The sequence below is a fragment of the Pezoporus occidentalis genome, unplaced genomic scaffold (assembly GCF_034315485.1).
Source record: "Pezoporus occidentalis ecotype Australia unplaced genomic scaffold, CSIRO_AGI_Poc_V1 ctg59, whole genome shotgun sequence".
NCBI lineage: Eukaryota > Metazoa > Chordata > Aves > Psittaciformes > Psittacidae > Pezoporus > Pezoporus occidentalis.
This window is the reverse complement of record NW_026915932.1, coordinates 4,951,649-4,972,680: the sequence shown is the minus strand read 5'-3', so window position 1 is coordinate 4,972,680 and position 21,032 is coordinate 4,951,649. Positions and strand designations below refer to the sequence as shown.

The following is a 21,032-nucleotide window of genomic DNA, read 5'->3' as shown; positions in this document are numbered from 1 at the left end:
ATTCCCAGCTAGCCAGGCACCTCATTTTAAGAGACCTGTTCTACAAATCAGTCCCTGAGGTCTGACCTAGTTCATCCAGGACTGAGGTCAGTGTAAATGAGGGCCTGTTTAAAAAGTTTTCAGTTCTAAGTCACTTATGACATTACATCATTTCTCTTCGTATAAACTCCACAGCTGTTCCATGTTTCAGAACTGAAGCTGTTCTTCTGATGGTATGAATGAGTCAGGAAGAGAAATAGATGCACCAGCACAAAGTTGTATCCCATTAAATCCTTATGAATTAAAATTAAATTTTAGGACTAAAACAAGTGAGCAGTAGTAGTGCTTTGTTAGAGTACGGTTGTACAAAAGACTCTATTAACAACAATAGTACACTTTTACAGCATGTTTTATCCAACAGTCTCAGAGATCATTACAAGCCTTAATTGAGCCTAACTATCGCCTGTAATAAATTAGCATTATTATGCTAATTTCATTGATGGAAAGAGAAAAAGATGGAGAGGTTAAGTGATCTGCTCAGGAACAGAACCCAGAACGACATGCGCAAGTGGATTTTCCCAAACAAGAGGAGTTGTCAGAAAAATGGAAGTGGAATGTCAGGTACAACCATCATATCATGGTTTTGGAAGTCTTTCATAATTAGTCTGAGAAAGTGCTCACCAGTCAAGAAGATAGTGTTGGTGGGGACTAATACCAAGTAAGTTTCTTTCACTTGTTCTTTTATTTTGTAATTCTCACTGACCTTCACAGGATCATTCATAAGCACCAAGAACTGGTACTTATGTAGATATATATCTCCTATAACTAGGTTAGGTTAGTTCACTCAGGTGCAAGTCTAAAAGCAAACAATATTTTAAGTAATGACCATTAGGCCTCAGCCAATCATCTGTATTACTCTTATTACTTATGCCTTCAAATAAAAGGACAGCTTGACCGTATCCTACTTTTCTTCAAAACATCAAGCTGGATGTAGAAGGCAAAACTTTGCCTCTCAAAGTACCATTTCAATGTCCTTCAACACTTCCAACATTTTTTCAAAGCAACACAACAACAACAAAAATCCCAAAACCATTTAACAGCTGTGTTGGTGTATTTTCCTTACTGAACATCCTGGAAAACACTTAATCCAACACTCGTTAATCTTCATCTGATTTAATATAGGCCCCAACAAGACACACAACAGTCTCATCTTTACCAAACATCAGGGACCCTATTCCAGACAAAAATAATCCTTAGGCTTATCTTCCAACATTGATACCTTGATGGCTGCAGGGCAGAGTCAGACACAGCCCTGTGATTTCCAGGCAGGTCTGTAGTACCAGAGCAGGGCTGAGATCAAACCAAGAAGCCAATCTACCCATCAGGATGAGACCCAGCCTTATGATCACCAGGCAGGTCTACAATAACAAGAGAGAGCCAGTCAGGCTGGAAAGTCACTCAACAGATCTGCAATCAGTACAACCTGAAATGACCCAGACCAACAGGACCTACACACAAACATGACTGCAATAGAAATAAGTCCACCTGAATTTAAATAGAGCCCCTGGGCTCATGGGCCAAGGTGGGGAGGACCCAGGTGAGGCCAATAGAGGCTTATTCATGTGTTCAGGTCCCTAAGAGTCTCACTCTTTTCCTTTTCTTGTGTCCTGTTCCTCCCACCCTCCTTGTGGTAGCCTTAGTGCTAATGAGGTTGCATGTTGAGTCAGATCAGATCACCATTTCAACTGAAAACTAAACCTCTTTTGGTAAGGTTATTTCTGGTTATATTAGTCAGTTCACCCATTTCACCACATTGCTTGCTGTGTGAAAGCTAGACCCAGGGCTATGGAAGCAGCTGGAACATGTGGTTTGGGGTTGACAATCAATAGATGGTGGTAGCGTGTTGTAGACTGCATCCAGAGTTTTCTGGAATAGCTTGGATATGGATTTTCAGACTGTAATTACCTTTTAATTTCAGAGTAGGTATATTGCAGGTGTCGCTGCTCATAGACAGTGAATTCATTCTGTAGGTTAAGTTCACTTTTTAATTTATATAGTTCTGCTAGATGATCTACAGGCAGCTGGACTAGATTATTTCTGTAGGCTCCTTCCAGTTGAAATGTTCTGTTGTGTTCTATTCTACAGACACAGCTGTGGATGTACTTACATTTGCTTAAAAGTGCTAGAGGACACCCAAGTGTCTCAAAGAGCATAGTCTGCAGAAGAAATACTACAATAAAGGAGAACCAGGCATGAGGAAGAAGAAAGGGAAAAGAAAACAATGTATTTATTTTTAAATATCAGAGCTTGCTTTTTCTTTCCACACCCTGTGCAGTAATCCAGCAATGGAATGCAAATTAGCATTCATGTTTTTTTTAAACAATAGCCTTTGTGTTCCAAACCACACTGACAAAGCAGAACGATCCAAGCAAAGCATGCTCACAAAATCTTTTGCCAGCAATGCGCTAACCAGTTTTGTTGGAAACATCTAACGCTGTGAGTGAATCTGTTTTGGAAAGTAATCACATAAATTCAACTTCTCTTTACGCAGCTGAGAATCTATTTGCTTCTTTTTCAAGCTGAATTTCAATCTGTTACATCACTGCACATTCAGTGAGGTCACTATAGTCCTACTCTAAGTGCTACTGAAGCTCTAGGCCTAGGACACCAGGCTGAACATACACCAGTAAGGGCTTAAGCTGATTTCCAGGATCTCTGTCAATGAGAAGTACACTAAAAATCACAGTGCTTCACTGTCAGAGACCACACTACTTGCTGTGCTTGTGAATATAGAAAACAAAGCGTATCACCAAAACCTATAACCTTACGACTTGAAGACACTAGAGAGGATAGTCATGATATGCATCACGCCGGCTTTACTTCAGAGTATAAATACCAAAAGGCAAAATTATATATAAAAGCAGTATTTTTCCTGAAATATCTAAAATTAAGAAAACTAATCCCCAGAAAAGTCTATGGAAGAGAATATATTTGCTGGTCTATTCTGTCTAGCTTCCACTCTAGTTAGACCCTGTCAGCATGCGTAAAATCTCCCACCCTATCTTTATGTGTGGGCAAAACCACATTGCCTGAGAGAGCTTCCTGGAACTCGTGTTGTTGCAGGACAGTGGAACATCTGTAGTGAGGGCAAGCTTGAAGATACACTTCAAGGTGTTTGAACTTGTATTATTTGAAATGATAACCCATCAAGAGCCCTCATCACTCTGAAATCTTCTGTATAAATCATCAGAGGGTATCCTCTCCATTAACAGTGGAAAATATATGAATATCATAAGCAGCAATAGCAATCATAATCCACCAAAAGGAAAAGGATTAGAATGCAGACAACCTGTCTTTTATGTTGCTTTTTTCTATACTGCATGTAGTTGTCATCCATTTCAATCCTGTGGTTACCTTGCTGTGGGAAAGCAGGTTGTCTGCTTCTGCTGTTTGAGCTTCTCTGCTGCTATAAAATGGACCAATGTCTGGACAAATGCAGAGGAAGAGCAAGGACAAAATAGTTGAAGCATAAAAACACAACAAAGCAAGAGCAGCAGTTTTAAAACTCTCATAAGGGTAAGGGAAAACAGTCAGAAATGAGTTACACCCCTCATTAGCTTTTGCCTACTTGACAAAAAATCCACTGGCTTTACCCCTTGCTTTCAGTAGGAGGAGCTTTATTGGAAAAAAAAAGGATTTGATGCTTCTGGAATGTTGAGCATCTTGCTCAGCATAACTTGCTGAGCATATATGTTTGAAAAAGTCTGTGGTTGCCTTAGCTTGTGGTCTATAATCACCTCGGTAACGATTAAACCAAGAAAAAAATCTGGTATTACCTAAAAGTTTATCAACTGGAATTTAATTTAACTGTAAACTCTGCCTTTAAAAGACACCGAAATTACTACGGTTACAACAGTCACCATAAACCTGCAGTAGTGACTGAACTTAGGACCATATGATCCTAAGGCTGTAATCCCAAAGAAGCCATAGAAGAGGAAAATTGAAAACTGCTTCCTGATATCTAGGACATAAGACTTTGCCACAGCAACAAGCACTTGTGAACACGACACTCAGAAGAGACCCCCTCTCAATCACTCTACTCATGTTACCAAAATTCTGTAGAGATGACAGTTTCCACCACTATTAAGGTTTCAATTTGCGGTTATTCTAAATCTGGTACTGTATTTGCAATGCTGTTAAGTGACACTCAGAATGGATGGCTTCATACTGCGTTACTCTTCAAACAGACAGCGCTATTTTCCATCTATCAGTTTGGACTTTCCCCACCTCCCTGTAGCAGGACTCCTCATCTTCTCTCCCCTCCCCTGCTTCAACACTGTGCATAACAGGATGAAATAAGAAAAGCAGCAGAATTGCAATCTTCTTATGGTAAAAGAAATATTAATAATTAAAACCCACATCTTTGTTCTTTTATTTTTCAGTATGTCTGACATAATTTTTAACTTCCATTGTGAATATGGACCTATGATACCATTATATAGTTTGTTTTCATATTTTTACAGAGCATTTCAGTAATGATGAAATGCATACATCTCTGGAAGACATATCAGTAGGTGTGAATGCACACTTTACAGTTCATGTGTTGTTCCTGACATGCTGTGGTGTTTTCTTCACTGAACTCTAGGCTTAAACAAGCACTCAGCAAAGAGCAGTCCCAGAGTAGCCTGAAAGGCCTCACAGAGGAGCCCAGCCCACGGCCTTCTGTGGTGGCTGTACAAGGGCAGCAGTGAGCAGCACAGAGCTGGCAGCTCCAGGCAGCTGCCTGCCTTGCACCAGGCAGCGCTAGCCTCCAAACAGGGCCCAGCCTTCACCCAAACCTTAGGCCATTTTGTCCTAAGTCATTACTTGGATATCATTCTCTGGGTTTACATTATACTGCAAGGCAGGAAACATTTTTTTCCCCATCACAGAATCATAGAATGGTTTGGGTTGGAAAGGACCTTAAGATCATCTAGTTCCAACCCCCCTGCCATGGGCAGGGACGCCTCACACTAGACCATGTTGCCCAAGGCTCATCCAACCTGGCCTTAAACACTGCCAGGGATGGAGCATTTACCACTTCTTCAGTCAACCTCTTCCAGAGCCTAAACACCCTTACACTAAAGAACTTCCTCCTTATATCTAACCTAAATCTTGCCTGATAAGTTTGAACACATTACCCCTTGTCCTGTCGCTACAGCGTCTGCTGAAGAGCTATCTCTGGCATCCTTACAGGCCTCCTTCAGATACTGGAAAGCTGCTGTGAGGTCTCCATGCAGCCTTCTCTTCTCCAGTCTGAACAGCCCCAATTTTCTTGGCCTGTTTTCATATGGAAGGTGCTCAAGCCCCCAGTCATCCTCATGGCTTTCCTCTGGACTTGCTCCAACAGCTCCATGTCATGTGGGAGAACAATTTTAAATTGAAAGAGGGTAGATTTAGATTAGACATTAGAAGAAAATTCTTTACAGTGAGGGTGGCGAGGCACTGGCAAAAGGTTGCCCAGAGAAGTTGTGGATGCTCCAGAGAAGTGTTCAAGGCCAGGCTGGATGGGGCTTTGAGCAACCTGATCTAGTGGAAGGTGTCCCTGCCCATGGCAGGGAGGTTGGAACTAGATGAGCTTTAAGGTCCCTTCCAACCCAAACTATTCCATGATTCCATGATCATACCTAAAGTTCGGGGCTCATTCCAAATAGCAAAGTGGGGCTTATTGTCAGCTGGCTTTAATTTTCAGATCCTGCACAAATTGTACTGCACTTATGATAATATTAAGCTAAAATAAATGCCAAGCTGAAAACAGCTTAGCTGCTGCCCAGTCACAGAAGAGTTTGGCAAGTGATTTGGCTCATACTTCCTCTTTTTTTTTTTTGTTCTTTAGGTTTCAGTGGAGAATCTCATTGGCTCATGTAAACTCACTGCTAAATAAGCAGTTTTCTTCTTCTCTTTTTTCATCTGCTTGTTAGAGCTGCAGAAGTAAGGTCACATACACAAGGCCACTGCTTTCAAATTTAAATGTCACAAGTTGAGCATGTAAGTGTGTAGTGAATCATACAGTAACACAGAGGTTATTGAAATTTTATCCTGAAGGACAGTGTAACATTTTTCCTCCTCAGAGAATCATGGGATAGGATTCTGGCATCCTATTATTAGGAAGAATATTAGCTTTTTTTTTTAATTATGTTTATTTTAAAATAATTTTTATTTCACAGGTGCATATCAAAACTAAATCAAGCATACCCTAAAAGCTTAAATTTTAAAAGGCAAGTGAACGCCAGATTCAGTTTTATAATCATTTAAAAGCTACAATTCGTTTTCTGGTGTAAATACTCATGAACAGGGCTTGTGTGATTGACAATACCAGAAAAATTTCCCAGAAAAATTAGTCTATTTATTGCAAATGTCTATGTCTAGGTAGCCGATCTACAGATAAAAACCCCAAGATTTTATTAGCTTTACCTTACTCCAAAAGGCAACCTCTAAGCTTTCCAGGGAATACAGGGAATACAGTCAATGTGGAGAAGCAAGAGGTAAAAGATATGCTTGTCTTTCCCTCAAGCACAGCACTTTTAGAATTCCCACAACAACAGTGTATCAGCCTTGTTAGGTCAAGAACTCATTGCTTTAAATAAATAAATAAGATTTGTCTCCTAACTTTGACGTACCTCAGAATTAAACAGTACAAGGGACAAATCCACCAAAAAGCGGTAGTTCACTAACATCTTAATTGTTCTAAAGGTAATGAGTAAACAGCATACATCTTTCCAAGTATTAAACCCAATTCTGATACTTGATTCTGCAAGTTGATTTTGCATTTAGAAAGGCTATGATCCCAGCTTAATGTACTAGTTTTACTTTTGTATCTGACAATAGTTACGTACAGCTGGATTCTATTGTATTCTTTATAATCATTTTTAGTACAGCTCAGTGAAAGTAGGCTTTCATTTCTTTAAAAAATAATCCTGGTGTAGATCTCGCTTGGCTAACCTATAGCATTTTCACATGCCAACTCATACTTGTCTTCTGCTTGACCATGTTTCATAACAAGCTTAGTAGTAGTATGGTTGTAATAACATGGATATGAAAATTGTTAAAGTCAAACACTTCAAATTCCTTTAAGTTCCAACCAGTGTCATAAAAACACTTTGTGCAGGGGTATCTGAGGCTTTCTTCTTTACATTCTATGATTCTGTGGTTCTATTTTACAGCGCTGATGGCTGCACTTTCTTAGAAGGTGGCAGAGCTAGAGTTTTACATCTAGAATCAGTCACTTAACAGTAAACTAAATAGCTGCAATGTCATTACTGTGGGCTCTGTGATGAATAAGTGCATCTAGTCTTTGCCTGTTGAGTATCTTGGTTTGCAGCTCTTTGTTTTGCTGACCATAAACCACAGGGTTGAGGTACAGAGCAAACAACTAAACAAGAAAGGCTGCTAAATGTAAAATAGTGTTTTCAGGGTGTCTTCCAACAGCTGTTATCAGAAGTAGCAGAAGATGCAAACTCATTTGCAGTCCATGACTAATGATACTTTTTCTGGCCTTTTTACTTGAGCTATTTAAATGGCCAGCATGTTTTCCATCTCTGCAAGAAAAGGCAGTAGCTAATTACAGTGATGACTGTAAGAATATAATTAAAAAGCTGTTCTTGCAAAAGTAGCTCCAAACACAGTTCTCCAAGGAGGTCCCGTTTTGAATGTATCTTCCAGTCTTTCTTTTATGCCTTCTATTAGTAATAGGCAGATAGCCTTAAGCTTTGTTATAATCCAGACATAAATGATGACTTGGAATTTCACTGAGTGCACCAGTGGTAAATATTGGAAAGGACAGCATATACAGCAAGACACTGGTTAAGTGCCATCAAAGTAAAAATTCTTCTGCCACTTGCTCCTTGTACTCCGAAGATTATCCAAAGTAGAAACTGTGGAGTTCTCACAAGTACCTGTGCTGTGTAGCAGATGGTACTGAGGTCACAGAAGAGAGAACAACAGAGGAAGTGATGGCACAGGAGAAAATACAGAACTTCTTTCTTCATTTGAATGCATTCTCAAACTATTTTTTGTATTAGCAACCTGAATGAAGTAATAAAAAGAAATCAACTGTATAAAGACATGGGGTTTACTACATTTGCTGTATGCTGGGACACTGAGCATTTTCCATCTGATGAATTACTGAACATGTTTATGATCTTTAAAGCCAGCTCCCAGGTCCTGTAAAAAATGAAAACCAGAAACAATCCCAAAGATATCATGATTTGTGCAATGAGCTTTTTCCCCACAACTGCAAGCACTGTTAGCAGCTATCCACAATAAGAGCGATTTGCCTTCATACGTTTTTAGCTTATTTTACTGTAACCTTTACATGTGATATATTGGTTTTCTCCAAATATTATACAAATATTTAAGCCTCCAAAAAAACACCATTTTTGATAAATTGGCTCATTTGAGGCTATTTCATAGGACAAAGCGATGAGTAAACAAAGAGATTAAGCTGCTTTCTGAGCTTTCTTGATGGTTCCTCAGTTGACAGATGGGTAGTACGGGGAAATAAACTTGCAGTGCAATAACCCTGATGGCTAAAATATTTCAGCCTCCAAAACCATACCTTTAGAATCTTTCACAAGTACTACATTTACTAGAAAAATAAGGTTACATTCATTATAGTATCTATCTGGCACTTAGTATAATATAATCTGCTCTGAATGTTTGCTTTCTAATATCCAAATAGATGAGGGTTCTGAGCAGTATTTGAGATGAAATTTTAGTCAGCAAGATAAGATTTTTCATTTAAAGAGAAACTGGCTTTGCCAGCTGTCACTAGCAATTGGCTTTACTTGCCAACTTTAAAAAAACCCAACCAAACCCACATGTAAGAATACATGTAACTAAAAATGTTATGTGCACAACATCCTTGAAACTATTCAGTTGTAAGCATTGCTCCTCCACTGAAGTTCAGCTATCTCAGGGTCTTGTATTTTTGGTATTTCAATGCTCCCCAACCTCTAATATTTTCTTGATTTTATTTAAATGCAGAATCTTTAAAATGCAGTTAAATGCTGGGCTTCCTTGAGATAAGTTGCAATTTCTTTTGTGTTAAATTTTCAGGCATCTTTAATAGATGCTCCCTGTGTTTAACTGAAGTATGCATTACTGAGAAGACTGACTTTAACTTTTGAGAATAGACAAGCACTTAAAAGAGGCATTTCAGAGGCAAGGAGCATACTGTAAATGATCTGAGGAGTCTCAGATTTTTCCGTGTGACCATCAGTTAAGAAAGTACATACGCACACAAACACTACAGTTTAACCATTTCTGAAGCAGCTAACTAATTTCAGAGCGTAAGTTCTGTTTCAGAAGTCGTGTAATAACTTTGATGCAAGCTTTCATTTTGCTCATGGCTAGCTGTCACTCAGCTCTTACCCATTGGCTTACTACAGCTGAGCAGATTTCCAGCCTAATATGGCTGCTTCTGAGAACACAGTGGCCTAAATTTTACTACATCAAAGACCAGCCTGTGGTTGGGTGTTAGATTTATCTAACAGTAAGCCATAGACACCGGTACTACATCTAGTTTCTGACTTAACAAAACTGTATAGTTGGAGTTTACATAATTCACCCATAGTTAATCTTCAAGAATACTTCTGAAGACAGACAGTATACGGATGGGGCAAAGCCAGCATCTCCTGACCGAGTCTGCGTGGTTCAAAAAAGTGACATGTAGCCTCCACGGGTACATGAGGCCTCTGAGCACATGGAGAAGAGATGAGCGTGCCTTAAGATGATTTATATGTGCTGCAAAAAGTGTACTTGATTTTCACGTAAAGAGAAACATTAACATTTTTTCTTTTATTTAAGCAAAAGGGAAAACAGTGGCCAGCAACTACAGCTTCCCTGACAGGACACAGAGTCACCTCTTCCTGTCAACCTGCTCACACTACCACATCATATCAGAGTTATAGCTCCAAAGCTTCAAACTGCTCCACACAGGCCAGCTTCTGTTCTTACTGGGGCTCTGTGCAGTCATACAGCTTCAGTTCAACAATGTCAATACTGGCGTCTGGAGCTGTTTTTAAAAATGCACTGCATTGTCACAAATCCGCCTTCTGGTCTCCTAGGATAACCTGTTTAGCAAGTGGAGCATTTAGCTACTTCAGCCATAAATAAATATATATATACATATACATATATAGTAGGCACTCTATCTTCTGTTTATTGTGTAGAAGGATGAACTCACTGAAAGCATACACTAAATAAGCAGAAAACTGCTATTGTTTTTGCTAGAATATGCAGAATAGACATAGTAAAATTAAACCACTGTCTCCTGTGGTTGTCAGGGGCCCTAGAAAGGCAGCTTTATATGTGCATACATAACTAATGTTTTGCTTAGTCATCATCTATCAGATGGTCATTTCCTATGTGTGGGCAAAAGGACAGAGTAGCTTAAGGTCTTCTCTGCAGTTTAGATCTGCATGCTGATTTAGATCAGTATGCAGGCATATCATAAAATTTCAGTGTATGAATTTTCACAGCTCCTGTAACAAATCATGGGCCTGTTCATGCAAGTCTTTACCCACCACAGACTCAAACATGGCTTCACAACCAGTGTGGGGAGCAACTCTGTGCTAATTGCAATTTTACAGGAACCTCAGCTCTGCGCTTAGATGTACAGGTGGCTAGTAAGAGATAGTCTTCAAAATCAGAAGGCTCTTAAACAGGGGATGATGAATATCAGTGTGTCTTACCACAGTGAATCTTTTGTGAATGACACAAACTGATTGAATACAGACACTCAGCATTATCATTTCACAACAAAACTTTCACCTGCCACATAACCTTACACTACCTGTCTGGTTAGAAATTCAGAGAGTACTTTCACCTATGATATATGTCACTCTTTGAAAAAGTGACTTATTTTAATTTTTTTTTTTTTTAATGCAAGATTAATCGCATGGTCTGGGATGGCAGAGCCTTCTGTGACTCAGCATATCAGAGCTTCCTTGGTATTTTCACTGGAAACTTGAGAACTGAGGCACTGGCATGGAAACAAGATTTTGTTTTTATCTGCCACAAAGGAAATCACTGTCTTTTGCTCTTATTTATATTGGACTGGGTTTACACTACTGTGACTACATCAGCTTAATAGTAATTACATGTGGGAAAGAAATACTGAAACAAAGCCCCACAGGTTTTACTTGTCTGGCTGAAGAAACAGGATTTCTGAGATGCCAAAGTTTTATGCCACCTTTGAACTGTCCAAATTTGGTAGATTGTTCAACTATCAAAGTAACCAAGAGCAGGGCTGGGATCATCTTAGCAGACACTGAGAGATAGAATGCCTTAATTTAACAGTTAAACGTTTCATGGGCTTCATCACAATTCCAGGACATCTTGTAAGGTCTAGATCGTGTATCACTCAGTGCCGCACTGATACCGTTCTAGGATATTCTAGGAATTTTCTTCTAGGAACATTTCTGTTTTCTAGGAAATTTTCCGTAGCCCTCTGCCATAGTTGAAGGAATTTCCTGGTATAGAAGAGAAGTCTTTACCTTGCAGATTTTCCAATATTACAAAATTTTTTTAAAATGTTGATACTGAACTTGATTGATAGGAAATGAAACACATTTACGCATCACCAACATTTATGTGTGAAACTAAAGCTTCATTTCAAGAGCATCAAAGATTTCATTTAGAGTTTTTAATTAGACTTTCTATAGTAGTAAAACTCATCCATTTTGGGACTTACACAAAATAATAAACCCATGATATATGTTAGTTGTATTATTCCAGACACTAGTAATTGGCATTACACTGATATTGTACTGATAAATAAATTCTGAAAGATTTAAAGGAAATTAAAATCAGATTACTACTGTAACTCATCTTATACTCTTATGAGTGCTACATCTATTGACTTTCAAGCTGGTATCCTGTGTAGAAAACAGGAGCAAGCAGGGGTATCTGCACCAGAATATTTTGTGTAATGACAATGGCTTTGGGTAAAATGTGTTTACCATCTTGTCCGATTTGCCCTCCAAAGCTCCTCCTTTGTAATAGCCATCACAGATTAGCAGACCAAATTTCCTTTTGCTGGTTCCTCATGCTCAGCATGCCTTATAGCTATTTCAATGCACAGTATGTGCTGAGTCTGACTTGCATGACTACAATGCAGTACATTTTATTGATACTTCTCAGACAGGGCTTGTGACTTGAAAGGGGCTGCAATATACTTTCAGCTAGATGCCATCATACTTGCCAGCTCTGGGCTTTTTTTGGATAGAATTATATGGAAATGGGGTCACAAAATTATTCTGATTGATGGAGCAGATAGAACACATCTGGGAAGTAGGTTTATTGCTATTTCTGAGAAAAGAAACACTAGGCAATTTTCTGGTTATTACCACCATGAGTGATACTGCAGTTACTAGTACTCCACCTATCAATATCAAAAGGTAAAGGCAAAGAAGATGGGGCCCTACATCTGTCAAGATACTGTCCAACTGAAGCTTATGATACTGTTACTACAAGTTGTCCTCTCTAGGTGACAGGGAGCAGAGACTCCAAAACGGGTAAGGAGAATTGCAGCAACACAAAGCCTTCATTCAGCTAACATCCTAGAAGAAACTGCTACCAACATCAAATTAGTAATGAGAAGCAACAACATGCAAGTTAGATGTCTGCTGGGGCAGCGAGCAGGCCTTCTCACAGAATAGGGCATTTGTGGTGTGCCATAATTGAGGTTTGCGAGGTGTGCTGCAAACCCAGGAAGTGCAATTTGCACCTTCTTGTGCCAGAAACCGAATGAGTCAGATCCTTAAAGCTTCTGTTTTAGCTCTGCTTTTGCCTCCTCATTGTTCTGACTAATATGATGTTATCATAGCCAGCTAAGTACCACCAATACCAGCTGCATAGCCTCGAGGTGAGAGCACAGCCAGGTTCATGGGGTGTCCAAGCTAAAAAACACCCACAGATTTCAGTGTCAAAGCTAAAAAACACCCACAGATTTCAGTGGAGCAGCTGCAGGCCACTCCAGCTAACTCTAGACAAAGAAGTTATGAACTGCACTGTCTTAAGATACATTTAACAGTAATCCACTCTGTACAGCTATCAAAGCATCAGAAGTCACAAGCATCTTGATTTTTAGGTGTCAAATTTGAAACATCTTGAAGAGGCCAGAAGTTCAGAAGGAACAGCAGATGACTTCTAAAATATACCCCCCCCCCAAACTAGTAACTCCCCAAAACAAGAGACTTAAAATAGACAGCAATTTGCAATGCAAACCTAGCTCTCTAAACATAAGTTAAACAAAAACGCTGAAGAATATTCCGTATTGTTTAGGCCCCCAGTTGTGCACACTGCAGGATAAGTGTCATATGTCATAGCTTGTTATGGACTTGGTCCTGTGTAATAGGAAATGAAACCTATGTCTTTCATGAGACTCCATGTATAAAAGACTTATTGGCAATTTTTGTAGTCACAGTACACATTTACATAATCAAGTCTTCTTTTCAATTTATTTCATGATTTATATTTCATAAACCATTTTTTATCAGTGGATAGGACTATTTCTTCTTCTGTTTATAAAGGAACTTTAATAAGTGGTGAATTAAGCCAGGGGTGAAATCAGTTAAAATAATTTAATGGTTGAAAGATCTAGTAACAGTTTTCTTTCCCTATGCTCTCCCATTGAAACCATGACTTGGCAATGGGGTGATGACTGTTCTTCTCTTCCGGTCTCCTGTAAGTCAAAACCTTGGTCTGACAAATGATATTATGAGAACAGTTATCTAAAATTGCCTGGAGGTCTCTGGAAGAATCAGGCCAAGGGACTTGATGCTAACTCTACAAAAGGTAATGAAGGTTTGCAGTTGGCTGTTCACCGAGTAAGATTAGATTTGGTTCCCTAAAACTCAGGTAACTACGTAAAACGAAGACCTCATCATTTAGTAGTGTTACTAGTTAGTCCACAACACTCTGTTCTCAGAGACTAAGGATAAGGTCAGTGTTGATACCCAAAGGCTTCCCGACCTCCCCAGAAGAACTGCAGGGAGAAACACCAGGGTAATTTAACTTTGACATGGAGGTCAGACATACGCTTTCCTTACTATATTCTATACCCTCAGAATACTGCAGCTGACAGCAAGGAGCCCTCATTTCCAACAGATGTCAGGTGTATTTCCATAAATACTGAAACCAGGGGTAGTTTTCTGAGCCGGATCTGAACACCAGAGATTCTAAGGTTTACTGCATGCAATTTGTAACCTCCTCAGAAGGCCAGGGTTACCAGCCTTACCTGCCTATCAAGCACTACCCGCTTTTTGGGTCAAAGATTCATCAAAATGGGGTTGGAGGATGAGCTCATTATTTCCAGTCTTCTCAGCAGTCTGCTCAGTGTGTCTCTTGAATTCTCTGTGACGTAAATGGCATTGTTTGTGAAACAATATAATGCTTATAATGATTTGCAAAGCACTATGAATTGTGCATACTAAAGATACTCAACAAGCATTAACAGCTGTTATTCAGTGCTTTTATAAAATTCCAAGGATATCGACTCATTATTTGTTGAACAGTACACCCCCCTTTTCCTATAATGGCCTTAGTTAAATCACCTATCAAAACTTCAATAAATTGGCAATAGCGTAAGATAATGTAGGAATTAAAAAATATTTTTAATCTATTTTGCTACATCCAAAGTAGCAGCATTTTCAGATGGATTTTGGTTAAAGTAAGTATTAAAGAAGTGTGTCCTTGCCAAATAATTCAACATTAAACCATACCGTGTCTGATCCCAGCGTGACCCGCTGTCACTCCACTGATTTAACTGGCATTATTCCCGATTCACCCCCGACCGAAGAGCCTGGTGTGCCACATCTGCACACGACGAGCTGCTGCTCCTATTCGTGACAGAGTAAGGTTTAAGATGTGCCAGATCCTAGTTTGTACACCCAAAGCAAGGCGCTGCCGAGGTCAGAGCCTGTAACCACGGGGCTCCGCAGCACCAGCCTCCCCGCTCAGGAGCCAGCGCCCAGCCGGGCCGGGCCGGGCCGGGCCGGACCGCCTGCGCCAACAGCGCCCCCTGGCGTGGCGGGCGGGCGCCATCCAAGCCTCGTGTCGCTCTCCCCATGGAAGTCCTGTGGGGCCGGAGGGTGCTGGAAGCGGCAGGGAAGCCCCGGCTCGGCACAGCCGCTGTGAAGGGGAGCGGCTGCCTTCAGCAGCCAGCCCTCCGCATGGGTATGGGGGGAAGGAGGCAGCCGGAGGAGCAGAAACGTTGTTATTTTTAGGGACGGTAAAATGTTGTACTGACAGAAAAGTGTTTTGGTGACTGCTCGTTCCAGGAAGCCTCATTAATACTAATTATAGCTTCTCATTACAGTCTCATTACATTTCTGTTAAGAAATAAATTAGAAAAATACAAACTGGGGGAGCTGTCAGGTCAGTAATGAAATGAGCTGAATAAAGCAAGCGCGATTTTACAGAAAATCTTGAGATTTTGCAATATTTAATCTTGGAAACAGAGTGCACCTGAAAATGCTGCTACTAAGAGGCTGAAATAATCATCATCTCAAAGTTAGGAACAGTAGTGAAATAGCAGTGGGGGAAAAAACATTTCAGAACATGAACACAAAGCGTTTCCAAAGCGAAGCTTACAAAGGTTAACAGTCACTGCCTTCCTTAACACAAATGAAGTCTTATTAAAATCATATTTGCATTCCTCATTAATGCAGCTCCACAGATGATCAACTGATTTATATTACAGTATATTTATTAGGCTTTTTTCCCTTTCCTATTTTGTGTGTTTTGTGCCACTTCAGCTGTATCTGTCACAGCGGTGGAGGTGATATAAGGAAAGCAAGTGCCTGGAAAAGGTAGGGTTAAAATACTTTTAGCCCAGCTTAGGTTTAAAATAGAGAACAATGTTTGTGCTGTAAGTCTATGGTGAGATAACAGAATTTAGTGCCCCTACTAACACGAGTGAATTATTTCTCCCCTTCCTTCTATTTATCAGTTAGTTTGGAGACAGTGCCCCCCGAACATCTGCTAGCTTCAGAAACTCCTTGTCTACATACCTGCTTTATAACTCTTCTTGAATTGTAGAGTCTGATTCCGTGCATCAGAGGGCATCTCCAAACATCTGCCAGATCCTTGGAAACTACCACAGCTCCAGACTCTATTTTGAAACCAGGGAAAGGTTCACAACTAACCATGAATGCCCGGGGGGACGGCACTCTCCTTCTCTCTCAAATAATAACCTTTATTACATTCTTATATATACTAAAGGGAAAGGAGGACCGCATTTGGGAAAACAACCAACAAATACAGGCTGTGTGTGACGGCGTTACTGTTATCCTGGCCAGCAATCCATTACTGCTCTCTCCTCATTCATATGAACGAGTGGACAAATGTCCCTTTCACACTTTGCTCCTCTGCTTTTTGTTCTCTGTCACCCACCCTTAAACACCGCTTAAACGAAACGAGCTGTAAATAGTTTGTAAAACTGCAGAGCCTGGGATGCGTTTACACCAGCCTGTCTCTGTGGGACATAAGTGCAGAGCTGCCCTGCCAGCCACAAAAGCAGAATCTCTTAACATCCTTCTGGCCTACCATTACCTCTCCACGCTGGAGGACATTTTGAAGTACACATTAGTTAGGAGGCCATACTGGCATTTCTGAAGAGCTTTCCTCCATCTTCTCTGTGTTATCTCATAGTGCATTGTTTCACCCCACTCTTTTTCTGTAGCAATTACAACTCGAGTGACTCATTGCACCGCAGTCCTTGGAGTCACTCCCCGTACAGGAAGATAAAAGCTTTTCCTCCTTGCTAAGAGATCCACTTACCACTGGTACTTGAGCGAGACAATAGCAACCCAGAACTCTCATCCAGCACTTCTTGTTAAGTAGCTTTGTTACACTTTAGTGACTTGGTAAGAACAACAAATACACAAACTCAAATTCCTTTTTACTAAAATGCTCACAGTGACACACATAGTGCAAGGAACTTCCTCCACTTGCATGTGCAGAAAGCCCCTTCTCCTGAAAGCTGAAGACTGTGCAGTTACCCATGTACACATTGGCTTTCAGATGCCCTTGGCCTTGCAGCTTTCTCCACCTACCTGTGTGAAGTTCTGCATGGCAACAAGGAAGGGGAAGAAAAATTACTAATAGAGAAAGTGAGATAATAAAAACATAAAATAGAAAAATATGCTCAAAAGAAGCTCAGCAGCAGAATAAGAAAACAAACTTTCCACTGAAAACATTAACAGGAATCTAACCAAGGCACAACAGTCTTGTTATAGTTTGGAAACTAGAAGCGGAGTAGTTATAGGAACATCTTGTTTAATCAGCAATACGTAGGAAGTATTTTCTCCTTACCCTCATTATGGACTTAGTCCTGTAAATCATTACTTACATAAGCATTTTGCACTTACAATGAAAACTAAGTGCTTGGAAGATATTATGCTGCTCTTCAAATTTTCTTTTTTTATTAGGAGACTGAAATAAATGAGTAGGTTGTAACGTCTAATTTTGAAAAAGAGAAAGATACGCATTGCATCCAAGCGTTGTGACAGTCTCCTTCTCAAGCTGAAGCCCATAAATGCTGTAAACATTTGGATTAAAACATGAACTTCAGCATTTAGGAACATGCTGAGGATCAATCTGGCAAATAACAATATGCAAACTGCTCCTGTGTTCAACACTAAGCACACTGTGTTTTACTTCTGAGATTAGGTGTTATTTTTAATCTTAACTGCTGGGCCTTTATTGTTGTTTTGAAATGTGTCTAGATATCTGTAAATATTTACACGTAAATGTTTTAAAATTCATATAATTAAGGACCACTTTAAAAACTGTGCACTTGCAGAAGAATATTAATATGAAAATAGCTCTTATTACACTGGTATTCAATTATGGTGCACATTAAACACAAATTATTATATATTCTTGTTCAGAAAAGCTTCCAACCTCTGGTAGCATTATTACATCGTTTACTCATGCAAAACCGGAAAGAAAACTGTTTTAGTTTCCTCCACTAGAGGGAGAAAGAGCATCTTTTGTTGCTAGGCAGATTCTGAAAACAGTTTCATTCTACATCATTTAAAGCAACAATGACAAATTGGGAGTGGGGAGGGGAGAGAAAGAGAACAATTTGGCCCACTATATTACGAAATACGAATTAATTTCTAAAATGCTAAATCCCTGAAATCTAAAATTTCACTGCTGGCAGGTTACTTTTTGCCGTGATTAGGAGTGCATGATGAACAGATAATTGAATTTAATATGAACAGTGGACCACAGATCAATGAATTTATTATTCATATATTTTTACTTCTATTTACTACACCATGTTGATTTTTTTTTAGACACAGGTGTTAACATATATATATATATAAAATCTGAAATAGCAAAAATAGCAGAAATTGCAACATTGAAAAAAATAGCTACTAATTTGATAATGAAACTATATTGTGACTGATATTGTAATTTCCATTCTGTATTGACCAGAAAACGTTCTTACAGGTACTGCATGGTTTTCACTGCTTGTTTAGAAATCAGCATGATTTCTTCCACCCAACAGTCACCCTCTATCTCACAAACTCGCTCTTACCTCCCCAAAGACAATTAGACAGTAACTGCTCAGAACTTGTGGATGCTTTCTTTTCATATAAATCTCCTCATGATCCAGACCATGATATCCACACAAATGATCTATCCCTTTTAGTACTATGGACTCTGTTGGTTTGCAGCTTGTCATATGGTAAGGAAACAAGCAATAGTGTTCTGTGTGCCCATGCAGCCCATGGGAACTGCTCCAGCACACAAAAGCATGAGACGTGGTCTAGGTTCAGAGACTACTGAACAAGACCAAGTTTCTGATGCATGTAATGTCTTTTGGAAAGCGGGCACAGGATGCCCAGTACCTACAGGACTGCCATGGATGGCATATAATCAAAGGTTGAAATGTTGACTTGGAACTCCGTGGAGACCTGTACTGCAGAAAGGGTAAAGAAGTGTTGTGGGAGGGGTCCATGTGTAGCACTGAAAGTTTAATGGAGCTTGAAGGGTTGCAAATATTTTGTTACATACTGAGACACAGACAAACTAAGAAGAAGGCAACAATTAGTTAGTTTGGGCTTTCATTGATTTCAAAGGAAGCTCTCTGTTTACTGCTCAAGAATGAAAATTTACCGAGGAAACATAACCCAGGCCTTAATATAAATGTTCTAATTTATTTTTGAAGTTTACAAAATTGTCACAAAGAACCATAAAATATATTTCTGTTCTGCGCTCCTGTTTATATGTATTTAAATTTCCTGAAGAACTTAAGGCAGTTTGATAAAGATTGGAAAATTATGGTCCAAGGATTACATTCCTTTTCCCTATCTGTTTAGGGAAACTGTGGCCATTTAAAATGAGTGCTATGTAGACAGAGATTGGAAAACCCCTAACACAACAAGCAAGAGACATGGGAACAGCTACTGAGAAGGAAGGAATGACTGTATTTTGGACATGTCATGTCAGCTTTTGTACAAATAGTTCTGGCTGAACTCACACAGAGATCTCTGTTGCAGCATCTCAGGGTTTTGATGGCCTAATGCAGATCGGTCACACTCTGACGCTTCAGAACGGCCTGTGCAGCTTTGGGGAGTGTAACAGCAGTAAAGTCCAGGAACAGTGGGAGAGAACACCCCAGCAGCTTCCTGCAACAAGAAAATACCTGTTTTGATTACTGTTCCAGACAACCTTATGAGATCTGACCCACTAATCACACAGTGCAATTTAGCTGTGAACACAGTTATCTACAGTAACTTGGCTAAAATATTTACAGCTCTCGCTCCAGTCAGGGACAGTGTATATCTCTCCTTCTGTAATCATTGTCTACTTGCTCTGTTCTCATGAATCATAATATTATTGCAGTTCTTGTGTTAAAAAAAAACAAACAACCTTTTCTGAAAAGATACTGCTTTGGAATTGCATATATATAAAGTTGGTAAAATTTTGATGTTAGTATTTCACAAAAACTATGATATTTCAGTTTTTTATTAAAAAATTGCAGTACTTTGGCAGTGGTGCTACAGAGAATAAAAAGAGAAACAGAAAAGAAAATCACACATTTCAAATCTATGTCAGATGAACTTAAAGTTTACAAGCATATGTACTTTACAAGCATGTGTTTCATGTAATACTTTAATACTCTCAAAATGTTTACAGATCAGGAGGTTCTTTTGACCTAAGTGCCTGTCAAGGTAAGCATAAAGGAAATTACAGAACAAAGCTAGCAATTTATTTAAAACACTATGGTTTATCTGCAGTAGAAACAAACTTAATGGTTTAGACAAGACATATGCAATACATTTACTTTGTACCTATTGGAGTAAATTATTTCGAGAGTGAAAATTTAGAAAGCTGCTGCACACAGATTAATACTTTGAATGCCATGGACTGAAGGACTTAATGCTGGTGCCACTGAAATAAATCATTATCAATAAACTATATTAACTAGATGGGTGCTAATTTGACGTTACTGGAATTTGCAATTAACTTGGTATATTTGCTATAGGTACAACCCATGACCAAGTCATACAGCCCTCTGTACTTCTCTGGGATCTCTTACGTGCACAGGTTTGACCCAGTGGAAGCTGCAGCGCAACTGTGAGTCATATCAGAGGGCCCCTGAGTTCTTTCTCTCAGCACTGTACTTCTGATGTTTAACCAGCTGCAACCACACCCTTATGCTCACAGGTTTTAAACCAGAAAAATATCTCCATGTGCAAAACATGTTAGTGTTACAATAGCACTTCACGCCTAATAGGATTTTTTGATAAGATAGTTTACCTTCTCAATATGCAGCTTAGATTGCTAATGCACAAGGCTGAAATTTTGTCACATCTTCCTTTGTTTTGTGAGGAAGTGCCATTTCTCCTGTGACTTTCTAAAGCAGGGAAATAACTAGAAGGAGCCATAAAACCCTTGGCCTCTTCATTTACAACCTGGAAGCCCAAGTTTGCTGCTGCCCCTGAACAACTTAAAAGTATGTGGGTGGCGGCCATTCAGTTCAGTTCAGAAGA

The 21,032-nt window shown here is 39.5% G+C and overlaps 1 protein-coding gene across 1 annotated transcript in view; it reads right to left on the bottom strand.

Moving 5' to 3' along the window:
• Positions 1–14,971, bottom strand: part of ZBTB38 (zinc finger and BTB domain containing 38) — a 43,937-nt gene extending 28,966 nt beyond the window's left edge. The window contains exon 1 of the mRNA XM_062638958.1: positions 14,745–14,971. The gene's annotated coding sequence lies outside the window, so the exon portion shown is untranslated. The remainder of the gene's footprint in view (positions 1–14,744) is intronic.
• Between the last annotated feature and the right edge of the window lie 6,061 nt (positions 14,972–21,032).